Source organism: Odontesthes bonariensis, chromosome 2, assembly GCF_027942865.1.
Source record: "Odontesthes bonariensis isolate fOdoBon6 chromosome 2, fOdoBon6.hap1, whole genome shotgun sequence".
Classification (NCBI taxonomy): domain Eukaryota; kingdom Metazoa; phylum Chordata; class Actinopteri; order Atheriniformes; family Atherinopsidae; genus Odontesthes; species Odontesthes bonariensis.
This window is the reverse complement of record NC_134507.1, coordinates 15,972,405-15,984,899: the sequence shown is the minus strand read 5'-3', so window position 1 is coordinate 15,984,899 and position 12,495 is coordinate 15,972,405. Positions and strand designations below refer to the sequence as shown.

General features: G+C 40.0%; 1 long non-coding RNA gene across 1 annotated transcript; it reads right to left on the bottom strand.

The window, feature by feature from the left end:
• Window positions 1-2,094: 2,094 nt before the first annotated feature.
• LOC142399816 (uncharacterized) lies at window positions 2,095-10,976 on the bottom strand. The gene is made up of 3 exons (XR_012772887.1): window positions 10,891-10,976; window positions 7,964-8,054; window positions 2,095-2,369 (listed from the first exon to the last, which is right to left on the bottom strand). It is a non-coding gene; the product is annotated as an uncharacterized LOC142399816 (long non-coding RNA).
• Between the last annotated feature and the right edge of the window lie 1,519 nt (window positions 10,977-12,495).

Below are 12,495 nucleotides of genomic sequence, written 5' to 3'. Positions count from 1 at the left end.
ACTTCGCAAGTTAAATAAAAACATGCACGAGAAAGCAGAGACACTGAAATAAAGCACACGATTCATCAAAGCAATTTTAAAACAATTGAGATTAGAGAAGATTTTATCCAACGCTGATAATACGATTAGAGAACATTCCCCTTGGTCCTATTCCTCGCTGGAACCAAATTCGACAGAAACCCTGAGGTGGGTGTGTCCTCATGGGTGCATAATTTCAAGTGTGAAAAAGTCTCTGCATGAACTTACTAAAGTCTATACAGATGATCATTCTGACATTAAATTTACAAAAAGCTCACTAACATACACTGAAACAGTGTTTATGCATAAAATAAAGTCCCTTTTTCAAGGAAAACATGCTAAAGCATGACCTCAAGTGACCCATGATTCCCATTTGGACCTCAGTGAACATGTGGGGAACACGATACACCAGACAGCACAAACATACATTTAAATGTCAGAGTGATGGATTGAACCACAGTTTAACATAAGTACCATTCTGAGTTTCATAACATCTCAGTGATCATTATTACCTAATACCCCAGCCCACAGTGGTGACTAATATACACGTACACACACATTCATACTGGGGCAACCACGCGGTAAGATGAATATTGCCAAGAAAAAGTTTATGATCACAGTTTAAATATTCTTTAGAGGAAAAAAATATATATATATATACACACTAGAGGCTAATACATTCATGAAGAGGATAAAAGTATTCTGTGATGTTTCTTTCGATGCTGACGGTTATGCATCAGGTACTGCTGGCAATTAAGCATCAGCCAATCAGTTCCTGATGCAGTATCATCCACATCAGAAAGCTCTTACTTCGTCCCAACATCATGTTAACAGAAGGTGAACAACTTCAAGCATATTTTGGTCCATCTGCACCATGTGGTTAGAGGTTAGAGGATTAATACAAAAATAACCCAAATTCATACAAACAAGATATTAATATTCTTTTCATCCTGCAACAATACAATAGCCATTACTGTACAGTCCACATCACCGTAAGTCAAGATGGCAGCAGAAGCATCTGGATAGTGAATTCATGCAAATTCAAAATGGGCATGCATTATGAAAGAGCTGCAAGAGATGAGGCTGCACTTCAAAAGAGTGTCGAAAAGAAATTTAGAAAAAAAAGTAGGAAAGGGGGATGTGAGAGAAGGAAGAGCAGACACAGAGGGTGCCTGTGAAACGTGCTTGTGTAATTGTAGTGACATCTTCATTGAGAATCCTCCATCTCTTTCCTGTGTGCTCCAAAGGGCATAGTTGACGCCGGTCGATGTGGAGAGCAGCCGAGGCGCCGTGTTTAGCATAATCCCAGAGGCCATTGTGAGAGCAGCTAGTGAACGACTCACAGTTGCCAGCTGAGATTTCACCAAAACACAGCAGAACACAAGGAGAAGAGGATGAGACAGGGAAATCAGAGGTGGAGGAGGGGTTAGAGTGGGAAGGGGACTCTGGTGAGAGGCCAGGGGGGAAATAATAAAGAAAAAAAGAAAAAAGAAAAAAGGCAATGTGGCAAATATTACTTTACACAGAATCTGAAGAGAAATATTTGGTGTATGAAACTTGTACCACTGGGCTGGCTGTAGTTGTCTGTGCAGCTTTCAGAGATCAAAGAAGCAGAGAAGAAAGTTTGAAACCTGTTTTCTTCCAGGTGGACCGCACCTGTTGGCCTTTATTAAAGGTGCGATCGACCGTTTTTCTTCTTCTTTTGACCAGTCACTAAATGTTTTAAATTTGAACAGTCAGGCATAAAAAGATTAACTGAAACATCTCTTCTATTGTGCAATGGTCGTTACCTTAAAGGTTCAGGTGGGCAGACAACCTTAGCTAAACAACGTGGTCTCCGACTAACGTACTCCAGAGAAGATGGCTCATCATTCTTCATACTTTACTGTTTGTGACAAAGTAAAGATGAAACACCAGCAGATTTTAGGGGTTAGTTTTATTTAGTTCGAGGCATATCAGACAAACTGCAGAATCTCTCCAGGTGATTGTGAGAATAAAAAGCACCATCACAGTTGCCTGCAGAGATTACTCAATCAGCCCTAAGATTTCTCACTCATTCCCCATCTAACACACACGCATACATGCTGTTCTGTGGTGGGTGTGTGTCATATCTATAAGAGTCAATTGACAGCAGATGGCTTACAACAATCAGGATAAAGAGAGCTTTGACCCCCTCCCTACCATTTCCCTAAAGGTCTTGTGTTACCATGGTGATAAGGCCATGGCTCGTGCCTCCCATTGTTGGGCTGTATCCTCGAGGGTCAACCACACATCCAGTTAGGTCAGATGTCATCCAGGGATCCCGCTTAGGTCAACACTCACCAGCCTTCAGCCTTTGACCCCAACAAACACTGAAATAAATAGAGATGGAAGAGTGAGGTGAGCAAATTAAACAAAATCCCAAAACAATTCTTCACGACTACATAGGTTCTAGTTGTTCTGACAAATTCAAGATTCTGTTGTGCTTCAGGTGTTCTGGGTACACATTAGTGGTGTGGTTCTGTGGGGGAGATGTAAAGTGTGGTGAAAAATGACTCCTCATATTGAGCTTTGTCTCCCTCTTGTGGTGAAAAGTGAAACTGAATTTTTCATCACATACTGTGTGGATTTGGTTCAAAGGGCAGAAAAAGATATGTAGGATTAACTAAAATAAATACAAGAATGAATAAAACAGAGGGAAAAAGAAAAATCTGCTCTATGCTGCAGTTTGCTGAAATGGTGAATGAAAATATTAAGTTATCCCCCCACCCCCCCAGGATTTCCACAGGACACATAACTCTACAAGTAATATAGTCATATGCATGTATGATGCTGAAAAGCCCTTTCCCACAAACTTTATTACGTTCAAATAATAAAACACCAACAACTTCTGCTGTTTAACCAAGCAAAGCAGACATACGTCCACATATTTTAGCAAGTCTTTTGCCAGAGGTGCATTTCTTTTCCTTTGAGCCTGGATGTATGTTGGGATATTCAGGTCATCGAGTTGCAAAGTGTTGCTCAGGCGTTGACAAAAGAAAAATCTTAAGTTTATTAAACGGAACAGGCTGACAGTCCACACTTTGTTAGGCAGTGAATGAACAGAGTGGTTTTGACAGGCCTAACCTCTTAAGCTTTGGGTCCCACTGAGCTCGGCACAGCTAGAGCTAAATGCCATCTGTCCCAACATCATGAGGCCCCCCAACCTGTCCCCTAACAGTTTAGCATAAAATCATGCAACTGCCATTAGGACAGAATACAAGAGAATCTTAACCAAACTACAGGCTTGCTTCTCACTAAAATGTTTTAGACTGTCCAGGCTAAATGCTTGGCAAAGAATAGTTCTTGCCCATGTACTTTTAAAAAAGAAACAAAAAAAAATGTATTCTATAATTTGTCACCACAACATCTGTCTGTGGAGACTTCAGTTGAACTTATGAACGTCTTTACTTTTTTTTTTGCTGTAAAAAAAAAAAACAAAAAAAAAAAACAGATTTTTGTAAAGTAAGATGATCTTCTGTTGTACTTCCTCTCTCTGTGCACCTGCAGCTCAGCTCACAGGCATCTAGTAGCTCTGCTGTGTGGCTGAACTTGAATATGAAAAGCTCAACAGTCAAAGCACTGAGGGAGGAGGCAGAGATGAAAAAAAAAAAAAAAATGCTAAAGACACGGTCAATCTAAATTTATAGTGATGACCCCTGACTTTTCCTCTGTTCTACTATTGCCACTAAAAAGTATGTCCGCACAAAATAAGTAACAGCTAGAGAAAAGCTACAAAACCTCCACATTTTACCACTTGTGGTCACTTTTTAAAGAAATGGAACAGCAACGTATTCTACCTCATGTTGAGTCATGTCACACATTATTAGTCTTACAGACGGCCACTATTGTTTCCTTCAGTATGACTCGCCAGTTCTAATTCTGAACGGTTTTGTTTTACGCGTTACCAACTTCCACATCCAGCACCGAACAATAAAATAATATCACCATGTGAACTTTGGCTCTCCTCCTTTCAGACTGCTGTCTGCTCCGTTAGCTGTCATCTAACGTTAAGGATAAAAACCCAACCTCTGTGCCCTGTAGCCGATGTGTGCGCTTTAGCACTTCATTAAGGCTCTGGACAGTCCCAGTACAAGCAATTGTCCTCCTCTAACAAAAAGACTGACGCATTGTATCAGCTGGAGGTAAATTTATCAAAGGAGGCTAACACAATAGACAGAACAACTGAAATTATGAAATAGGTCTGTAAGGGGCCTCCTGGTGAGCCATATTGTCTGTTTGTTGATTGAATCCATTTTGGACTAAATGACTAAAATGTAATGACACTCAGAATCACTGAGAAATGCTGTTACACAAGCAAAATATGAGGTTGGTAAAGTGCGTCAAAGTAGAGCATGGTGTGCGAGAGCTGTGTCAGAGTATGTGCATTACATTTGTGTCTGAGGAGCCATGCTGAGAAACAGAGGCAACCCATAGACCTCTTAGAGTTGCCCAGTGGCTAAAAACAATTAAGATCTTCATGAACTGATGTGACATGTGTATTTGTCCCTGCTTTTCCGTTAGGAACCCCTCTGTAAAGGTGAAAGAAAAAAAAAACTGCACCAAGAAAATGAGAAAAAGAGGGAGAAAAGGATAAGGGGGCTCAATGAAGTCTGGCATAGTAAGACAAACAAAAGTGGAACAGTTGGAGCTGTTACTGAACAGCCATATCCCAAATAATTAACAACTAAGGTCATATAAACACAAACGAGCAGTGTATGAAAAGAACATCTTTAATCTATAATCAATTCATTTTGTTGGTCTTCTGATACATTTCCCTCAATGAATGCTGCCAAATCATCATTTTCTTTTCCTTAAACATACAATGTCCCTCACAGAATCAAGTGTCCATATCTTGATCAGAAAGACCAATTCTAGCGTTAACAATTGGTCAAATATGCCATCAGACAGTCAAAGAAAACATGGCAACTATATGGCAGATCATTCTTTTAGCCACTCCTAAATAAAACACGTGTTTTATTTAGGAATGGTTGTGTGAGGCTTTGGTGCCTTTTGACTTCAAAACAAATGTTTCTGGGTTATGGACTGTTGTACCGAAAAAAACTAAATGTTATGACCATGTGTTTTTTTTTTTTTTTTTTTTTTAAAATCAATAGGATAATGAGCATATTAATCAATAAAAACATATTTTGCTGCTGTCCAATCAATCTTACAAGCGTTTAGACCAATCACTCATAGTAATTCCATGTGAAACGCTTCTGCATTGTACAACGGAAACCACCTTAAATTTGCTAGTCACTGCATATAAGACTGGCTGCCATTTAGCCCCTGCACTGCAGTCTCACATGAAATGGACCAGTGGCACATTGGACTACAGACTGTCCTGACCATATTTACATCCCATCTTAGTTATTGGATGCATAATTCGCCCTCACATCTCTTCAATCTTATATCACTTCATGCCCCATGCACACATGGCTGACTACAATTATAATTTCATATGCCCCAGTGTATCAGCCGCGCGAGCAATTTTCAGCCATTTAAAATGTGAATTTATGTCTCATGTAAATGAGCGGGGAGTCAATCGGTCCATTGAAGGACTGGCCTTTTCCCAGGAAGTGTTCTGCTATGGTCCTCTGGTCATTTCAAGGTCTCTATTCATCTCCTTTATATAACAAACGATGCCAGCTCTCAAAGACACCTCACAATCTTGTCAACTTTCCTTCTTACCCAAATACAGCATTACAATTCATTAGAAGGCAACATCTTCTAAAAGGTTATCATCCCTTTGTTCTGAAACACAGACCTGGACACTTCCAGTGATGTTAAAGCGGTTCCTTCCGGTGGCTATTTTTCTCATAACATATGCATTAATTCTCAGATTTATTTATGATCCACTTTCTTGTACGCTTAAACATTTAACCTATTGTTCATATGTAATAAAGTTTAAAAGATCAATTTTAACTATATGATAACTCTGGCCTCACATTTACAAAAAAACAATAGGAAATTCTTAACCTTAAACACTGTGTTCTGTCTTTGTCAAAAGAATTACACTCAAAATATGAGCGTCTGCAACCCCAAATGAAGAAAAGTGTACTTTGTAAAACAATTCCGCTTTATAGGTAACGGAAAGGTAACCAGAAGAACTGATGAAAGAACCACAGAGCACAACATCTGTCATGAATACAAACTGAATGCGAACATGAAATAAAGTTACAGTCTACATCAGTACATTGTAACACGGCCGATATGTAGATCAAAGTTACATTTATGAACGCTGCATTAACACAATGACTATAAGAAAAGATGTTTCTCTCGCGAGGAATCAATGAGCTGAAATGTAAAATACACAAACGAACACACAAAAACAGCATCACATTTTATCAGTTTGCTCATCAAAGCACATCTTTAATTGAACTGAACTACTACATTATAGATTTTTGGCAAAATCACTGCCTGAAGCTTCTAGTTTTAAAGGTTCATGAATGAGACTGAGGGGTTATTTTAGATTTCCTCTAATGTCTATTCTCAATCTCAACAACTGAAACTATTGACAAAACATTCAAATTAAGTTCATGTTTCACAGGCAATTATCAGATGCTTTATTTTCCACATCACAACAAGCAGTAACGTGTGACCTTTATAAAGAGCATTTCTCAGTTTGGGCACTGTACTACTTCAGTAAAACCTCATCAGCGGACAGGTTTCTTTTTACGTTCAACCGGAGAAGAAAAAAGAAAAACAGCCGTAGGTGTTTGAATCAACATAATAATAATCATAATACTTTGAAATACCTCGGTTACTTTGACCATGTGGCTGAAATGGAATATAAAAGATTGTATCCACAATAGCAGAGAAACAGTTAACTTGCTGTGTTGTTTTAGGAATTTGGTAAAATCTTTAACCCAAAATAAGTATTTGTCTATGGTGTACCTCCCCCCAGGTGTGTTGTTAAAACTGCTGCTGTAGCTGAGGGGGTAAATGAGAGGTGAACCTTTCACATAGTCAAACTATGTCTGAAATAGTAGACCGTGATCACCTGCTTTATCACAATAATAACAGGTCCACCTGCATGCCTTCTCGATAAATCTCACCAATAAAATGTATAGAGCCTTCAACTTACGCTTCTGAATTCTTCGCTCATCTATCAAATAGAAAAAGCTTTTCTCCTTACAATAGAGCAGTATTTAGTTTGATTATTGCTTTGTTTAATAAAATAGGAAATTATTTCTGGTTTGTCAAAGATTAAAAACAGGTAATTTAGATGTCTTGTGATAAATACCACAGAATAAAAGTTAAAGTGGTTAAAGTTAGAGTTGGAAGGCAACGTACAATGTGCATATCGATAAAAGAATTCAAGAGAAGAACAAAAATGATGTGCTGCTCAAATGTAACTGAACAGACATGAAAACGGTACATGGGAGAGGAAAAAAAAAAAAAGCAGGCAAGAAGCAGCACAGTTGGGAGGCTAATGAAGGACTGTAGTAGTGCTGTTACAGTGAAGCAGCCTCCTCATTCAGTTTACTATATTTCACTGCTATTTTAAGACAGTGCTGCATGTACAGCATCAAAAGTCGTCAGAAATAATGTATGCAACTTTGTACAGACTGTGTATATGCACCACAACAAATGTATTGCATGAGTTATGGTGCAGAATTAAGACAAAGTCCTGGAAAACGCAGTGTTGCAGGTAAAGTGCTGTGTAATTTCGGCCCTGGGAGAGTACTTGAGGGACCAGCAAGAGAGCAATGCAGCTCACTGTGCATTTGTGATTGATAGTCTCTGTCTGTGCAATAGCTGACTGAGCAACATGTACATCTCTCTCATATTCACACACTTAATGGCATGCGCATGTCCTACAGCATGCTTTGTCTCGCATACACGCACTGCAACTCAAGTGCAACGTGCACGTGAAGTAAATAAAGTCATACATATTGGAGTTAAAACTGCCAAAGGGACATACCGTTTAGCTTTGACACCTTGGTATCTTTGTTTCACGTCCTTAATCATCCACTGCCCTCTAAGCCATCTTCTGCTTCTCACATCATGGTAGTCTGGTGAAAGAAGAATACAGGGGAAAACATTATATTCTTTAAAAAAAAAAAATATATATATATATATATATATATGCTTTAAATATATTATCATACTTTGTGGATCTAAGGATAAACAATACTGCATACTGTAGGACTATACTTCTGTAGTTCCCTGATCTCATCACATCTCTGTTGTCTGTGGCAAAGACATGTCTGCTCTGGCCTTTGGCCAGGCTGGGCTGGGCTGGGCTGGGCTGGTCGCCACCCCAGCAGCCTAGGAGGCAGGCCCAGCTTAATGCTGACACATTGCTAATATCAGCCAGGGAAAGGAGACCTCTGGAAGATGCTGAAACATCAGCGCAGCAAACTAGGTGGGATACACTTGCTCATCTACTGCTGAATTTGAGAAACTGTCACATTCACATTGCGCTACATTATCCCGTTAACATCCTGTTTGAAGGCTGAGCGCTTATCTGAGAGGCTGCAAAGACATACTAGCTGGAAAAATGGGGGAATGCATTAAAAAGTGCCACACCCCTTCACATGAGCCTACGCTCATTCACATAAGATCATAAAACAGCTATTACCATCATTCTGAATAAGGAAAAAAAATAAATAAATCAGATGAAAATATCGATAAATGTTCCATTTCTGATTAGTCCGTGTAACTCAGTTCAGCACAAAGAGCTAGGACCATAAAATGGATGATTATATGTTGGATAAATTGGTTCATTAGTGATTGAGATCAAATAAATATTGGAAAATAACTCAACTATTGCCTCATCGTGATTTTGGCACAAATGAACTAATAATAAGATAATCATTGATAGCATATTTCAATCCTTGACAATACATTTCCTTCTTTTTTGGGTAAACAACCTGAGCAGGTTTACCATAAAAAAAAAAAGATGAAAGGCAACATTTAGGATACTGCAATTCTTCCCCCCTCGTTATTTTGCAGAGCTAGATTGCGTAAGCTAAAAAGAGTCGTAAAATCTGAAATGTATGTTATTTTCGCTCACGTCTGTATGATTATAAAAGCTGCCCTTTGTGCTTAGCAAGCCATGCAAATGAGATCGGTAGGAACGAGCAAGTCATCAATATGCGTAGATATAAGCAGGAGTGCCACTGATTGATGAATCAAACCTTTTCCCTATAGCCTTGTTTGTGACCTCTGACTTCTCACCCCTCGTGGGGTTAAACTTATTACCCTTTGACTCGAGTGACCTCTGTTTTGGAAGCAGCTAGATTGAAGAATGACCACAGCTTAGGTCCCATTGGCCACTCTCTGACCAAACTCTGGCCAGAAGGCTGACCATCCAAACCCCAGAGGGATGTGACCCTGGCCCTGCCACACGCTCTGCAGATAATACTATTAACAGGTCAATACTAGGCATAAGAAAAAGAAAAAGGGCGGAGAGAACGCCGTTTTAACTCAAAGGAAGAGCAAAAGTATAAGATGAGGGGGAGTTATTGTGGAAAGGACAAAGCTGCAGAATGGATTTGAGGGTTATTTGTCATGCCTGTTTGAACAAATGGCCACCAAACAGCAATGCAATGATCTCACCTGGACGAACTGCCAGAGAAGCATGATTGTTACAAGTAGCCTGATCTGTAAACTTTAGCACTGGTTAAAAATGGGGGGAAAAAAAACAAAAACGGTCTTCTACATTAGTATGCGCTTGCTGCCACGTGCATAATTCGTTAAAATATATGTAAAATTCAAAATGCTGTTTAGATTAAATCTTGGCTAAATTGTAGAAAACCTTCCACCTTAATCGTCTCCGTAAAATCACGCTAAAACTCAGCACAAATGATGTTAAAATGCAAATTTAAAAAGCAAACAAACCTAAAACTTATTAATCTAGTGACCATAAAAAAAACCCCCATATTTAGAGAAATAATCTATCCGTGTATATTTTCAATCATTGTTTAAAATGAGTATTGCATTTAACTGTGCCTCCATCTCGAGCATGAACAGCAGAGGGGTGTATTGGGCGTCTGCCAGCACACCACGTTACATACAAGACATGTGCTCTCCCTCACACACACGCACTCGTCATTATGGGATTATTAGCCATTTTTTTGTTCCTCTCCAATAAATGACATAACTGGGTTTTCTCTTTGAACGATTAAGTGTTTATATGCCACTCAAATGTACTTTTTGATGATTAAACAGAAAATTTGCAACGTCACGTAACTTGACTAATTATTTAATGATGCGACTGTGAAAATCATTAACCAAAATACAAAAAAAGAAATGGAACAAAACACAAAATTCAACAGTGTGTAATTCAGTGTACATCGTCACTGCTGCAACTGAAAAATAAAAACTACTCTTTTGCTGTGGAATTATTTTTTTCCCCCTTCTAGACTTAATTTGACTCAGAACCTCGACCCAAACATCGTGAATACGCATATAGAGGGTGTACACAGGCCATTCATAATGCGCTTTGTTGCCCTCCACCCTTAAAAGTGCCAATAAAAATAAATTCAAGAAATAATGTAACGTGCAGCCAAAGCCACGAGCCCTATGAAACACGTTTTAAAACTGTGATACAGGATAATAAAACAAAATCTCCATGAAACACTTGTGCCTACTAGAATCCACTTTGCTGAAGTTGTCAGACCTGCGGCTATAGTCGAGCTTGTAAACAAATGCACAACCACGCATTCAGCCTCACGTAAATGCACATGCGATCTCACACAAATGCATGAGCGGCAGAGGCTCAAGGATTAGTAAAAAAAACATGGAGAGGAAATATACACACATCAAGAAAGAGAAAAAAAAAAAAACAGGGAAAACTAAATAAGAATGAACAGTAAAGAATAGAAAAAGAAAATCAAACAGCACCTCCTGAAGCATCCATGTCTTGAGAGAAGGGTGGGACACCTGCAGAACCTCGCATGGTCTATCCAGAGCTCCTCAGCGACTGCTCCCTCACGGAGCAGAGGGTGCGTATGAGCTACAGAGAGTGTGTGTGTCTGTGTCGCTGGCTGAGGGAGGGGATCCGACCATCCTACCCCTCCTCCTCAGGACCGTGCCTCCTTAACAGGATAGAGGGGTAGGTGGGGCCACTGCAATAAAGCAAACAGACACACATTTTTCTATGGTTGTTATGTCCTCGCTTCTTTCCCGCCTCCACACTTCCATCTCTCTGTCTCTTTCCAAGACTTGCTCTCTCCCTCCTCTCCTCGTTCACGCTCTCGATCCTCTTGCCTCGTGCTTCCCTCTGAATCTCAGTCCGTCTGCCAGGCTCTTACACTCTCCCTCTACCTTTCCTCTCCCACCCCTTGCTACTCCTATCCCCTCCTCAGCCACTGGATTGTAATATTAACATGCTCCCATTAATCTGGAGGGGAGAGGCACATATGCTGTTTTTTGGCTGGTGGTCCACAACCTGCTAAACTCCTGGGGTGTGTTGTGCGTGTGTGTCCTGTCGGTCTTTAGTCTTATAATACCACAGAGCTAAGATTAAGCGGGTTGGTTAGAGAGCATGGTGTGTTGGAGGGATGAAAAGAGAGGACAGCAGGAAGAGCAGTGCTGACACAACAAACAGCAGCAACGCACACTTTAACCTTTTATAGTTCTTCTTACTCTGGGTCGCTGTGCCTCCTACGCTTCATTCAATCTGCCCCCAAACACATACCCCATCTGATTCAGGGAGTTGCCTTTCCTACATAAATCATTCTCTTATTCCACTGGCCACACATTACATTGAAAGTATTGATTTTTCTCCCCCCTGCCGCAGCACTGATTGCAAGGAAACCCTGCACAGTGGTCACAAACAGGAAGTTGAAAAAACAAACCACAGATGTGTTTCGATTGACCACAATGGCGGACGCTTTGCCTTGGTCACAGTGCTGAAGAGGGCGAACATGTGCTTTTCAGCACAGGGAGAGCGTAATGAACGTCCAAATGTAAAATATACGTCTGATCTAATACAAAGAATTAGTCAGTAAAATATAACAACTGGAAAAGCAGAACAATTATGTCCGCTTCGAATCGTAAAATAGACAATCTGTCAGTCATACAATACTAAACACTACACAATTCAAAAAAATGACAGAGAGAGCAACAGCTAAATTACCTCTAGGTTTTAAAGGAACAACTGTTTTTAAATGAGAACTGACCATCAGATGAGCAAACGCTGCAGTTTCCATGAAAGCACAGCTGAGGATACTTTGAACTCTGACCTTATACTCCTGCCTTGGCTCTGAAGCGGCGACCAAACCAAGGGTCAATCAAAACTAGGGTCAGCAGGGGTCAAATGGTAATGACCTCTCTCTGGTTATGCAACACTGCCATATCAACCTCCTCCACATAGAAACGAAGCATTATTCATCCTAATCAGAGCAGAGCACCCTCAAGAGCGACAGGGTGTTGCTGTCGCTACACAACGGCACAGGTGAAAGCTTTTGTGATAAAACAAGGAAAAGAGCAAAAAATATGGGGGGG